Below are 12,643 nucleotides of genomic sequence, written 5' to 3'. Positions count from 1 at the left end.
GGCACACTCTCTGTCTCTTACACCCATCATGACCACTTTCTCTAAAGCCAAAATTGCCTCTGTAAACTGAACAATTCTTTTTTCTGTCTTTTCATTCATTTAGATAAAGCCTTAAAAGGTTTAGAATGAAATCACACGAACTTTCGCTTATCACTCGATACTGGGGTTGTCCTGACATTTCAAGCCAGTGGTCCCTTAGTTACAACTATTTGTGTGTCATTGTGCCCCCTATACAGAGAGAAGGGGGTTTGAATGATACAGATGGCAAGTCCCATAGTGCCTGGCCTGGGACTATCAGCAGAAAAACTAGTAAATCTCTGCTGAATTAAAGGAAGTATGAACAGACATCTCCTTGATCCCATACCAAGAATGTCCTACCATCCATCCATCCATCCATCCATCTTGCAACAAATATAGTGTGAGTGTCTATCCGAGCCATACCTGGCTTTAGGTGCCACACGAGAAGCCATGGGACCTTGAGGAGCCACAGTCCAGCCAGGAAGACAAACACCAAGCAAATCCTCCACCAACGCCCGACCAATTACAAATGAGAGCAGATGCCCGGGGGCCAAAGGCAAGAGCCTGGATGGAACAGGCTGGTGTCCACTGTAGATGGGGTGGGGCTGGCCAGGGAAGGTCTCCCTCAGAGAGTGACCACAGCTGGAGCCCCAGACATGGAAGAGGTCTGAGCCTTCCAGGAGTGGACAGGCGACCAGGAGTTGGGTGGCCAGGATAAGAAGGAGCCAGAGAGGCTGCAGGTCTGGGTCTCCCAGGGCGAGGAGGAGAGGTTGTACTGGGAGTGCGGCAGCAAGCCTTTGAGGGGTTTTAGGCAGGAGGGACATGACATTATCTGATTTTTGTCTTAAGAGGCTGCTGGCTGGGGCTGAGGGCAGGGCAGTGGTACTCGGGAGGGAGAGTGGGAGGGTGAGGGAGGGAGGGAGAATGGGGCTGGGGATGGGGGTCTGGGCTGCAGAGGCTGGACTGTGAGTCCTTGGAGCTCAGGGGCAGTCAGGGCCGGAGGTGTGGGAGGATGCCATCACCAGGGCTAAGGGAAAGTGATGCAGGAGGAGTAGAGGGCTGTCTCAGGGACCCTAACAGTCAGGATCTAGAGAGGGAGGTGAATCTGTTTCTGAGTAAAGGAAGACAAAGCGCCTCCTGGGTTAAGTTCCCTGCTCTGTCTGGGGGTTGAGTGGGATTGAGTGGGAGCTGGGAGGCTGCAGGCCGGAGTTCAAGCCTCCTCTGCTGTGTGATCTAAGGTTGATAGCTGCCCTCTCTGAGCTCAGACTCATCATCAGTACAGGAGGGGACGGACCTGAGAGCCTCCAGATTCCCTTGTAGGTCATTGATCTTGGCTTTCTCCTTCCTTGGGCTCCCCTCAAGCTGTCTTCCTGGAATCCAGGGGCCCTGCCTGTTTCCCCATCTTGTCTTGCGTAGGGGGAGGTGGGGGCGGGGTCCTCGGAACTCCCAGGAAGGAATCAGGGACTGTGCGATGTGGGCCACCCCTGGCATTTACCTCTTCTTCCCCTGAAGCCCAGACCCTGTGTAGAAGCAGGAGAGAAGCAAGTATCGCCCTCTGGTGGCCACTTCTGGGATCACATGTCACTGTGTCCTGAGTCAACTCAAGCGTCCTTAAAGCAATTACTGAGTGCCTTTTGTGTGCAATGTTCCGAGCCAGGTGTAAAGGGATGGCAGTAAGGTTAAAGAGGGGAGGGATTCTGTATGTGTTGCTCTAGGACTGAGCTGACTCGTGCTACGTGTGAGCTCCTTGCTCCCAGCCCAGGCTGCACTTAAAACACACGCGTGCTCAGTGCCTTCAAAGGAGAAGTCGTCCAGAGGGGCGCCCTGTTGAGCGTGGACACACCAGCCTTGAGGTTTCTCCAGGTAAGGTGGAGCTCATGTGCAGAGGGTCCCCTTCCTCATGCCGGCCCTGCAGTGCTCCAGGTAGGGCGACGGGCTGTGCGGGTCCCGAGCAGACACACCACTGAGTGACAGCAGCATTTCTGAGGAGCCAGGGCTTCAAGGGCCTAAGGCTGGGGCCGGGGCTGAGGGGCATCCAGTGAGGGGATACCCTGGGCCTGTGAGGCATCTCTCGCTCCCCACTTAGCAGCTGGGCTGGGCTGGGCTGGCTCTGCCCGGCTCAGGTTTGTTTGAAGGAGGCCTGCCTGTGCACAGGTGTGCCTGAACCACCCCCCACCCTCCCCTTCCCCGTGCACACCAGAGCTGGACTGGGCCTGCTCCTCTGGGAAAGAGTGATCTTTTCATCACAGGGGAGTTCAAAGGAGCCTGGGCACTCCGGGTGCGATGCTGTGAGCCCTGGATGAGACTTGGGCTTGGGGATGTGTGTAAATCTCCAAGTGTCTGCTTCGGCCACCCAGGCCTCTTGTGCCCATTCCTACCTCTGCCCCTTTGCTCAGGCTTGGTCTCTGCCCCTTGCTCTGTGTCAGCCGTTTTTCTGCCTTCGGGGCCTGGTTCAAAGTTGCCTCTTCCATGAGGCTTGCCCTGAAGAAGCCGTTGCCCAGGGAGTGTCCGAACACCTCATGCAAACTTGGATGACTGTCACTGCATTCACACGTGTGCCCGCCTCCTGGGTCCCTAATGAGACCCTGGGCTCCTTGAGGCCAGGCTGCCCTGAGCACCTTCGGCTCCTCCGTAAGTCCCGGCCCGGACCTAGGCGGATACAGGGGCCAGATGAATGCTCCGGCTGACTGCACGGGTTCTTACCTAGTATGCCTGGGAAAAGCACAAAAAAAATTCCAACGCTCCCTAGAGAGCTTGGAGTCAGAGACATGGTGGCAGGACCAGACAGGGTGCTGGAAAGCCAGAGTAGCCTGGCACTGACCCCTGCATGGCCTTGAGCAAGATACTCAAGTTCGTGCCTTGGTTTCCCCTTCCAGGAAATGGCATCCCTAAGAGTACCGACCTGAAATGGTTGTTGTCGGGATTGAATGATTAACGAGATGCTTGTCAAACTTCCATGTGTACTCGAATCACCTCAGGGTCTGACTAAAAAAGCAGATTCTGACTCAGCAAGTCTGGGGTGGGGCCTGGGATTCTGCATTTCCAACGAGCTCTTGGGGGAGCCAAACCACTCAGAAATGAGTTCTAAAATGCTGAGAATAGGGTCCAGTCCATAGTAAGGGCTGGCAGAAGTGTTCCAGGTGCTATTAACTGGCGTTGCTCAGGGACTCATATGGCTTCTAGAAGGTTCTGTCCTCTCCATCCTTGAGGCTGCTCTGTTCTCTGGAAACTTGGTGATGCTGTAGCTTCTGATATCTTTGAACGGGCTATTCTGAACCTCCTCTGGGTTCTGGTCTGGGCTCTGGGCCCTGAGGAGGGACAGATGTTGGAGGATGGGGAGCAGACAGAGGAGGATCTGAGGAGAGACCAGAGACCAGAAACAGGAAAAGGGGCCGGTGGCGAGCAGCGGCTCTCTTGGCCCACTCACCGGAGTGTCCGGGCTTTCTCTGGTGTGAACTTCACAGCCTAAACCACACACCTCACAGCTTCCCCCACCCTGCCCCACCTCTCTGCCACCTCCACTCCCGCCACCCCTGCTTCCTGAGGGAAAGGCATGGGGGACCTCCGCCAGGTCATCAGCAGCTCTTCTGGGCTGGAACCACAGACCTGAAGCCATCGGCCACATCCTACTGATGGCAGGGCCCCAAGGCTCTTTCCTCACCCTGACCCCAACCCCCTCCTCACCCCGTTGGCCTCTGGCCCCCAGGCCCACTGTGATCCCTGAGCCCTGGCTCAGGAAGGGGTAAAGCTGGGTACCAATCCCAGGTACTTCTGGACTGGTGGTGGAGTCCAGGGACTGGTGGGCAGGGGTGTAGAGGGAGAGTCCTGTCCAGCAGCCAAGGGTCCAGCAGGAGCTGTCTCTCTGGGCACACCCTCGTTCATGGTCTCTGTCTTCCATCTCCCAGCCGGTGTCAGGGGCTCCTTCTGGATGACCGGTGAATAGGGTTCTGGGAACACAAATCATTCATCACTTAGCAGTGAGCAAGGGCCCCCCAGGTGGGGCAGCTAGGGGCCTCAGGGCTAGGCCTGAGGAACTGAGCTAGTCACAGCCCTCCCCAGGCCTCATCCTGAGAGAGAGCGACACGGCCTGGGGCCCTTTACCCTCTGCTGCTTTCAGGATGGTTCATGAGCCCCTGGAGGCCCCTGAGATCAAGGTCACTGGTTCAAGCCTCACATGGGGGATGGAGGTGAGTTTCCCTCCTTTCCACTCGGGCAGCCCTGACCTTGCCGTGGTCTCTCCTAGATGGGGTGTGGGGTGGGGGGAGGACTCGGAGCTGGGTGGGGGACATGCAAAGCACCCTCAAGCCTGCAGCCGCTCCTGAGAACTGAATAGAGCCCCACTTCCCCTGAGGGAGGCAAGGCGCCCAGGTCGGAGTGCCCCAGGTAGAGGATGCCTTTTCTGGAAGAGCTTTTGGGATCATCGGACCCGATCACATCCCTGTGGGGCTGGCCTTCAAGGCTCTTCCTGGCTCAGCGTCTGTCTGACCCCCGTTCCTGGGAGCAGCACCCCATTTCTCTTTGGAAATCTATCTTCCTACATTAGATGAGGTCCCGGTCAAGCTGTCAATCAAAGTACCTCATCCTCACTAGTGAGGGGGGGTGGGTGTTGGACCCCATTTAGCCAATGGGACTCTTGGAATTCTAGTGGAATGAACCTGGGAAAAACCTGGAAGTTGATACCCTGAAGGGGTCTTGCTGCTTGTTTGGAGTCTGCCCCCCAGCCCAGCCCTGAGGTCTGGGTCTTTGGCTATTTCCAGAAGCTGTAAACCACTCTAGATTCTTCTGGCTGGTTCTGTTTGGCTCAAGTCAACCAGGGCCTGTTCCTGCGGCCTGTAGCCCTTGAACAGCGATTACCGCAGGGAGGGACATGTGACTCCTGAGCCCGCTGGGACTTGAACCCAGGTGTCTAGATTCCCAGCCCGCGCTCATGTCCCCTGGGAGGAGCCTCTGGCTAAGGGGAGTGGCAGGATCGAAATGAAGGGGAACCGAAGAGAAGAAATGAATATTCTTGTCTGTACGGTTGGGTGGGGGAGGCTGGGGTGTTGACCACTGAGCAAGGCATGGGGAGGAGCATGGAAACCGGACGGGGGGCTCCCTGCAGGGTGCAGTGAACCGGCAGGGCTCCTGGTACCACAGACACGTATCGTGGCCCTGCCCAGCACCCGTGGCAGAGGGTAGGAACTTGGCTCTGGGCTGGGGATGCGGGCTGCGGGGCCTCCTGGGGAACAAGCATTTGGTAAACAGAGCATGTGCTGACCTGGTTCAGACAAGCCGGGGTGGGTTTGTGACTCCGTGTGGTGGGAGGACCCACAACCGGGCCATGTCTAACTCTCTGTGAAAGCGAAACCAGCCACCCACCAAATACGGGGGCCCCTGCAAGTTCTGAAAGCTGCGCAGCCTGTCTCTTTATTAACCAGCACCCAAAGTGGAAACCAGTCAGTGGGACAGATTCAAGGTCAGCCAGCCAACTGGGTGTGTGTATGTGTGTGTGGGTGTGTGTGTGTGTGTGTGTGTGTGTGTGCGTGTGCGCGCGTGCGCGTACGCCTGGGCCTCCCTAGACCTTGAAAGTCAGGCCTTCAACCATGCAGCCAGCCAGGAAGACATCCTGCAGCAAAGCCCCTTGGGTCCCCTTAGGACCCTAGGGGGTCACCCACCCCTTGACTTCCCTAGGCGGCAAGAGGTTTTTGTCTTAGGCCCTCCTGACTTGTCTGCTGAGACCCAGCGCTCACACCTGGCTGCAGGGCGGGCGTCACACCTCAGATCCCCGGCCAGTACCCCGGCAGACAGAATTGTGCGGCAGCCCTATTTCTCTTGTCCTCTCACCAGATTCTCACCTTGCTGTCCTCCAGGCTGGTCAGCCATTGCCAAAGCGGGTGGTGGGGTTGGGTGACAATTACAGGCAACCTCAAATCTTAAATCGATCTGCTAAGCGACGGTCCCTCCACGAGCGGCCGAAACACCTGTTCCAAGTCACAGAGCCCGACCTGGCCTTGTTTCATTATAAAAGTGATTGATTTAGGACCTTCTAAAGCTTGGAAGTCTCTGGCAGGACCAACCAGTAAGGCTTGGAGGGGTGTCACGGGTAGATGGGCCAAGTGGCAGCCCACCCCCCCACCCCCGGCCTCTGGGGGTCCTCTGCGTCCTTGCTGGCCTCGAGGGTTCTGAGACTGAGGTCTCCAGTGGAGACTCCCGCCTCCCCCCTCCCCCCAGGAGCCTGGTCCCCTGCTCACCCCTGCTGCAAAGGATGCTGGGAAAGTAACGTTTTGGCTGGTTGCTTGGGACACAAGGGCTCCTAGAGAAGCAAACACCTGCAACACAGGAAAGGTTTGCAGAGCCGCTCTGTGACCACGGTGGAAGATAAATATCCGGCCAGCACCTGAGATGAAACGGCCCCCGACAGAGGGTCCTGCAGCAGCTCCAGGCCTCAGCCTCCTCGCCCACAAATGCCCCTTCCTGTGTTGTTTTCTGAGGCAGACCTGAGCGGGGGCGGGAGTCGGGGGTATGTGTTGTATATTTCTTAGCACCGATGGCCAGTATTTGAAACCAGACGATGTTGTGTTTTTAAACCCCTATGTCGAGCCTCTCTTGAAAAGGGGCGTTTTGGGGCGGGATGGAGCCTGCGTGCCCATCGGCCTTCTGTGAGACAGTTGGAGTCTGGGGGCTCACCCCTGCGCTCCTGCCTGGCCCCGCAGGCATGTCAGCAGCGGACTCCTGCCCGAGGCCCCGTGAGGGAGATGCCCCCCTTGCGTGACCGTCCTCTAGGCTGGGAGGCCAAGACAGTGGGGTGTGTGTCAGTCAATTGCTAATGGTCCATGATGTCCTCACCATGGGATTGGGGGGGGCCCTGGTGTGCCCACAAAGCCTGTATACTTAGAAACATTGCCTGGGGGTCCTGCTTTCAACTTGGGGGCACACTTGTGTGAGGACACAGGTGGGGAATGGTTAGGGTTAGGGTGTCCTGGGAAGAAGGACAGAGGCCGCAGCCCCACCGTCCTCCCCTGAGTACCATCCGCAGGAACCTTCTCCATGAGTCCTTGTCGCAGGCCCAGCACTTCTGGAAGCTTGTCACCTGCCCTGAATGTTCCTTCTGCAGGCTCAGTTCGGCCCCTTTCTTCCTGGAAGGAGACCCATGGGTTTTCTGTATCCTCCCTGTGTCCTGTTTCGGGATCTGCCGAAGTAGAATTGCTCCTTTTCTCTCAGGGCCGCCTCACTGGGATTCTTAAAGTGGCAATGGGACCGACATGTCAGGATGCCAAGGGTCGGGGACCAAGGGAAGGTTTTGCAGTCTCTCTCTGTGATGCAGGGCCGGGGTCAGCGCACCTGGGACCTGCCCACTGCTGGAAGCTGCCCTCCTCACTGCCCGGGGGTCCCCTGTTGTCTGGAGGCCCTGGGTTCCCGGCCCTGGAGCCCAGCTTAAGTGGGGGCGTCATTCCAGAGCTGGGGCCAATTTCGGACCCCATCTGGCTGCTCTCCTCCCAGCAGATATGGTAGGCGGCGGGGCGGAGGGGCGGGGGTGCAGGCACGGCCTCCAGATAGAAGAATTTTTTCCGATTCCTTAAGAAAAATACCAAGAAAAAAAAAAAGCAAGCAAGCATAACGTCTCGATTGAGAGGAACTTCTCACAGATACATTGCAAACATCACACGTTCTCTTTCCTCGGTGTAACACCTAGATTGTCTTCTGAGAAAGATCACAGATCTTGGTGAAACCTGCTAAAAAAAAGTGAAAGGATTCTTTTCTACCTGTTTCCCACGGGAAAGGGGGAGACCATGGTAAGTGGTAGTAGAAGGTCTCGGCGTTCTCCTGACCGTCCCCACAATGGGACTCTGGGACTCCCAGAGCCTGGGATTAGGAGTAGAGATGGCTGTGGACAGAATGCGTCTCTCCCCAGTCTCCTTCGGCCTAGGGAGGTGGTCCCACAGGCCTGGAGACTCAAGGACATTTTCAGGTTCCTTGGGAGAGGTAAGAAATGATCAGGGGGAGTAGGAGGACTGGTATTCGGGGAGCCCTCAGAGGAGCTCTGTCCCCCACAAAGGGTGCCCTACTTTTTATTTTGTATTTGGTTCCAAATTTTATTTATTTTCTTAAGTAGATATTAGGTCCCCAGGAAACAGAATTCAAATTGCACAAAAAGTATTCAGGAAAGTTCCGCCCCTTCCCTGCCCTCCCAGGTCTCCCAGCTCCCCTCCCCAAAGGAAAATACTGCCACCCATTTCTAGAAATTCCTTCCAGAGCAACTTAGTGCACATACATGCTAGTTCACAGACATTCTCACACAAACATATTTGCACACACACACAGCCTTACACATGAATAAACAGCATCTTCATAAATGCACACACTCACATACCCACATGCTTCCCCCCACAGACATGCCTTCACACCCAGCATATACTCACAACATGTGTGCTCACGCCTACTCACCATCACATCCTCGCATGCATGCACTCTTACAAATGTCCACACGCCCATCTGTGCAAACACACTCACATGGACGAGCTCGCCCTCATGTACATCCACACCCCCACACACTTGCACACCCCGTCTCACATTCACACACGCAACACTCACTCACATGTACATGGCTAAGGGAAAACACACACTTTGTTTTGCACTTGGCTTTGGGTCCCTCCACCGTGCCCCCTGGGGACTATTCTGGGTCAGGGACAGAGATCTGGCCGCTTCGTTTGTCTTCGGCTGAATCACCTTCTGCTGTGCGGGTGGTGCTTAATTTACTCACCAGTCATCCTCTGCTGGTGCACGTTCTGGCTACTTCCAGGCTTGGTGCACACGTGTCCGACGTGCACACGCCTCCTTCTGCAGTGTGGGCTTGAGACAAGCCACAGCTAGGTCAGGGGCCGGAGCTGTTGATGGTGGTCGACAAATCGCCCCCCAGAGAGACTGTGCCCCTTGGAGCACCCACCAGCAGAGTGACCCACGCTTTAAAACCACGCTGATGGCAAACCTTTTGAAACGCCAAATACATCACTCCCTGTGTTCTTTTTAATTTGTATCTTCTGGAATCATCATTGTATTAGATTTGAAAACATTGAGGCTTCTTTTTCCTTCCATCCCTGCAGATCGACACACTCTGTGTGTCAGGTGATTTCTAGACTCTGGAACTGCCGGGATGAGTCCCACATGGTTCCTGGTTCCCGCCGTGACAGGAGAAGCAGTGACTGCTGTGTGCGTGGAATCCGCCCTGGCTGGGTGGGAAAGCAGGGCAGGACTGGCTTTCAACTGGGGAGCGGAGTTCGTGAGGGACGAGTTGGGTGGGAATGGAGTGACCAACTTTCTCCCGGCCTTGGCAACAAATGTGCCATGTCCTGAAACCCCTTCCGGCCCAGGCAAAGTGGGACAGCTAGTTCCCCTGGAGTAGTCCTGGCAAGGAAGCAGGGAGGTGGCCTTTCTTTCTTTCCTTCCTTCCTCCCTCCCTCCCTCCCCTTCTCTCTTTCTCCCTTTCTTTCTTGCTTGCTTTCTCGCTTTCTTTCTTTCCAGATTTTATCTATTTATTTGAGACAGAGAGAGAAGGAGCATAAGCAGTGGGGAGAAGCAGAGGAAGAGGGAGAAACAGACTTCCCACTGAGCAGGGAGCCCAACGCAGGGCTAAATCCCAGGACCCTGGGATCATGACCTGAGCTGAAGGCAGACAGTTAACCCACTAAGCCACCCAGGCATCCCAGGAATGACTTCCTATGTGAAAGGCACAGTTTGCATGAGACGTGAGCTGCTCAAGGTGCTGGAGAAGGAAAGGCTGGTGAACATGGGAGAATATGGATATCAGACCTGGAGCCTAGGAGGCCAGCGGCAGCGACAGCGGCAGTGGGGGTGTGCTGAGCACCGGCAGTCACAGGGACTAGAGTTTCAGGCCCCTGACCCCATGGGGGCTGGGCGGGGAGGAGGCCCGCTGGAGGAGGAGACTAGGTCTGACCCCCAGAAGTCCTGAGATGAAGGTCTGGGCAGGTCTCAGTGGGCTCTGTCAGGTCTCTGCCATTAGAGAAGCTTCTGGATTCCTCTTCAGGATACCTCACTCTGATATCCTCTACACCCTGGTTCGAATCCTGGCTCTGCCATGTTCTGCCAGATGACCCCCGAGCCTCAGTTTCCTTGCCCGAGAATGGGAAGGGAGAGCAGGAGGAGCCATGGGGAGTGGCCAATGCCTTACCTGGAGGAGAAGGTCAGAGACAGGGGCTGGGCTTCTCCTGCGGGGGGCTTTGTGGCCAAGACCAAGGGTCCAGATTTGATTCTGAACGTGCTGGGAACTATTGGAAGGTTTAAAAGGGGGGTGCTGCAGAGAAATGATCTGATTTGGCTTTGGGAAAGATGGTTCTGGCTGCTGAGTGGAGAGCAGACTTGGGGAGGGGTGTCAGGAGTGGAAACAGGGGGCCAGGAAGGGGGTTCCTGGGGACCCAGCTCAGGGGCAGGTGATGGTCGCTGGGACAGGCATGGGGGCTGAACGGAGCAACCTGCTCCCCGCCTGCTCTGTGCATGCTGTGGAGGTGGGTGTGTGTGCAAGCCCGGCTGCCTGCTCAGCTCTCATCTGGCTTTAACACTGAGCTCGGCCTCCACCGATCCTCTGTGTGTCAGTCAAGGTAAAGCCCACTGCCCCCTGAAACCCAGCCTCTGAACCTCCCGGGCCCCTCCCAGCCCCTTCCTTCTCGCTCCCGTTATAGTTCAGTGTGGTTTGTCTGCGGAGGAGTCGAAGGTGGGGCCTTCAGGTACCCGCTAGGGGTTCACATCTTCTAGGGGATTCTTGTGGGGGAGGGGGAGACAGAGGAGGGAAGAAAGGGAAAGGGGGGAGAGAGGGAGGGAGGATATGAAGAGACAGGAGAAGAAGAGGGGCGAGAGGGAGAGGGGGAGACAGAGAGAGAGGGGAGGATGGGAGGAGGAGAGGGGAAGGAGACAGACCCATGCAGAGGAGGAACAAGGTGAGGGCTTTAGGCCCAGAAGCAGGACAAAATCACTTCCACCATATCCCCCTGGCCCCGCAGTCCCCCAGCTTCAGTAGACTATGAGAGAGGATGACCTATGGACTCCCCAGACGCCCAGGAGGACGGGGACAATGGGCGAGAGGGACATATGCCCACCTTCTCTATCCATCACGATGTGTCCCCTCCCTTGTCCTCCTATGGCCATTAGATTTTAGGTGGAGGGTGCAGACCATGTGGGGTTGAAGCTTTCCTGGCCCCTCAGAGCCACACTTGTCTTTCCACCTCAGGGGGCCTGGCCTGAGCCCCTAAGCAAAAGCTTGATCCTCTGGGCCTGGGTGGGGGAAGCTTCCTGTTTCAAGCCGCCCCAGCAGGGGGAGGCGGCCTGTTGCTGCCCGGACCTGGGGCTGTGGCTGGCAAGAGCCCCCTCCCCTGGGCCTGCTCTAGCCTAGGGCCTGCTGCTGCTCAGAAAGTCTGCTCAGCCTCCTCTCCCCTGCCTGCTCAGCCTCCTCTCCCCTGCCTTGGGGACATCTTGGATGCTCAGTAAATGGTTGTTGAGTGAACAAAAGAAGGGACTAAGGAAAGAAGGTTGGAGGAGGGGAACTGGTCGGGGCCGGCGTGGAGGGCAGGCTCATGTCGTCTCCATGGGCAAAGCTGCTGGCAACCTGGGTCTGTGACTTCTGGCTTCTGACTTCTGGCTTTGCCTGGGGATGTATTTTTTCTTTATGTGTGTGTGTATTTTTAAGATTTCACTTATTTATTTGTCAGAGAGACAGAACAAGAGAGCCAGCATAAGCAGGGAGAACGGCAGGCAGAGGAAGAAGCGAGCTCCTTGATGAGCAGGGAGCCCGATGCGGGACTCCATCCCAGGACCCTGGGATCATGATCCGAGCCGAAGGCAGACGCTTAATGACTAAGTCACCCAGGCGTCCTGTCTTTATGTGTTTTTTAAAAGTTTCAACTGAATGCATTGATTTGGGGGCAGGAAATATGTTCGGGTGGTACACACGGGTCTACAGTAACAAACATCCTTTCTACCTCCCCCTTTCTGACCTGGCTTTCCTTCCGGGGAGAACCAACGCTCCCGGTTTCTTGAGAAGCTTCCAGAAATATTCTAGGCTTAATACATCTTGGCTATTCTTTTCGTCTTTTTGGTGGTTGTGCTGATGAGCCACTCCTGCTACGAAAGCCTTGCTCTGGGAGAGAGGAGGGGCTGGGGAGCCCTCTCTGTGCGGTGGACGGTCGGAACCATCGTGCCTCCTTCCGCCGGGTGGACACTGATGCCCAGGAAGGGAGGGTTACTCTGCAGGCAGGCTCTGAAGAAGGTCCCACTCTTCTCAGGGACGCTGGCCTCCTGCTTCTGTTTCTAATCAGAAGGGAGCCTACTGACTCTCTTCTCAGGCTGTCAATGCTGCTCTTCCTTCCATGCAGATGGCAGGTTCCATGGAACTGCTTATCAGAAAGTGTCCCTGAAGCAGGGTCATTAAAATCAGGAGGAAGAGAGAACACAGAGCTCCTGCTTCTGGATGCTGGATAGGACTTCACGGGTCCCTGGGCCTGGGACGCTGCGCCTGACCAGGTGTGCACCTTTCTAAAAAGGGGCCCCCAGTTTCTCATCATTTGGAAAAAAGTCCTGAGCATGGGGTGGATGGGGAAGAAAGGCTTAGGAGCCATGACTTGAAAAGGAAGGTTCTAGA

This window comes from Lutra lutra, chromosome 8 (assembly GCF_902655055.1).
Source record: "Lutra lutra chromosome 8, mLutLut1.2, whole genome shotgun sequence".
NCBI lineage: Eukaryota > Metazoa > Chordata > Mammalia > Carnivora > Mustelidae > Lutra > Lutra lutra.
Note: the sequence above shows the minus strand (reverse complement) of the source record.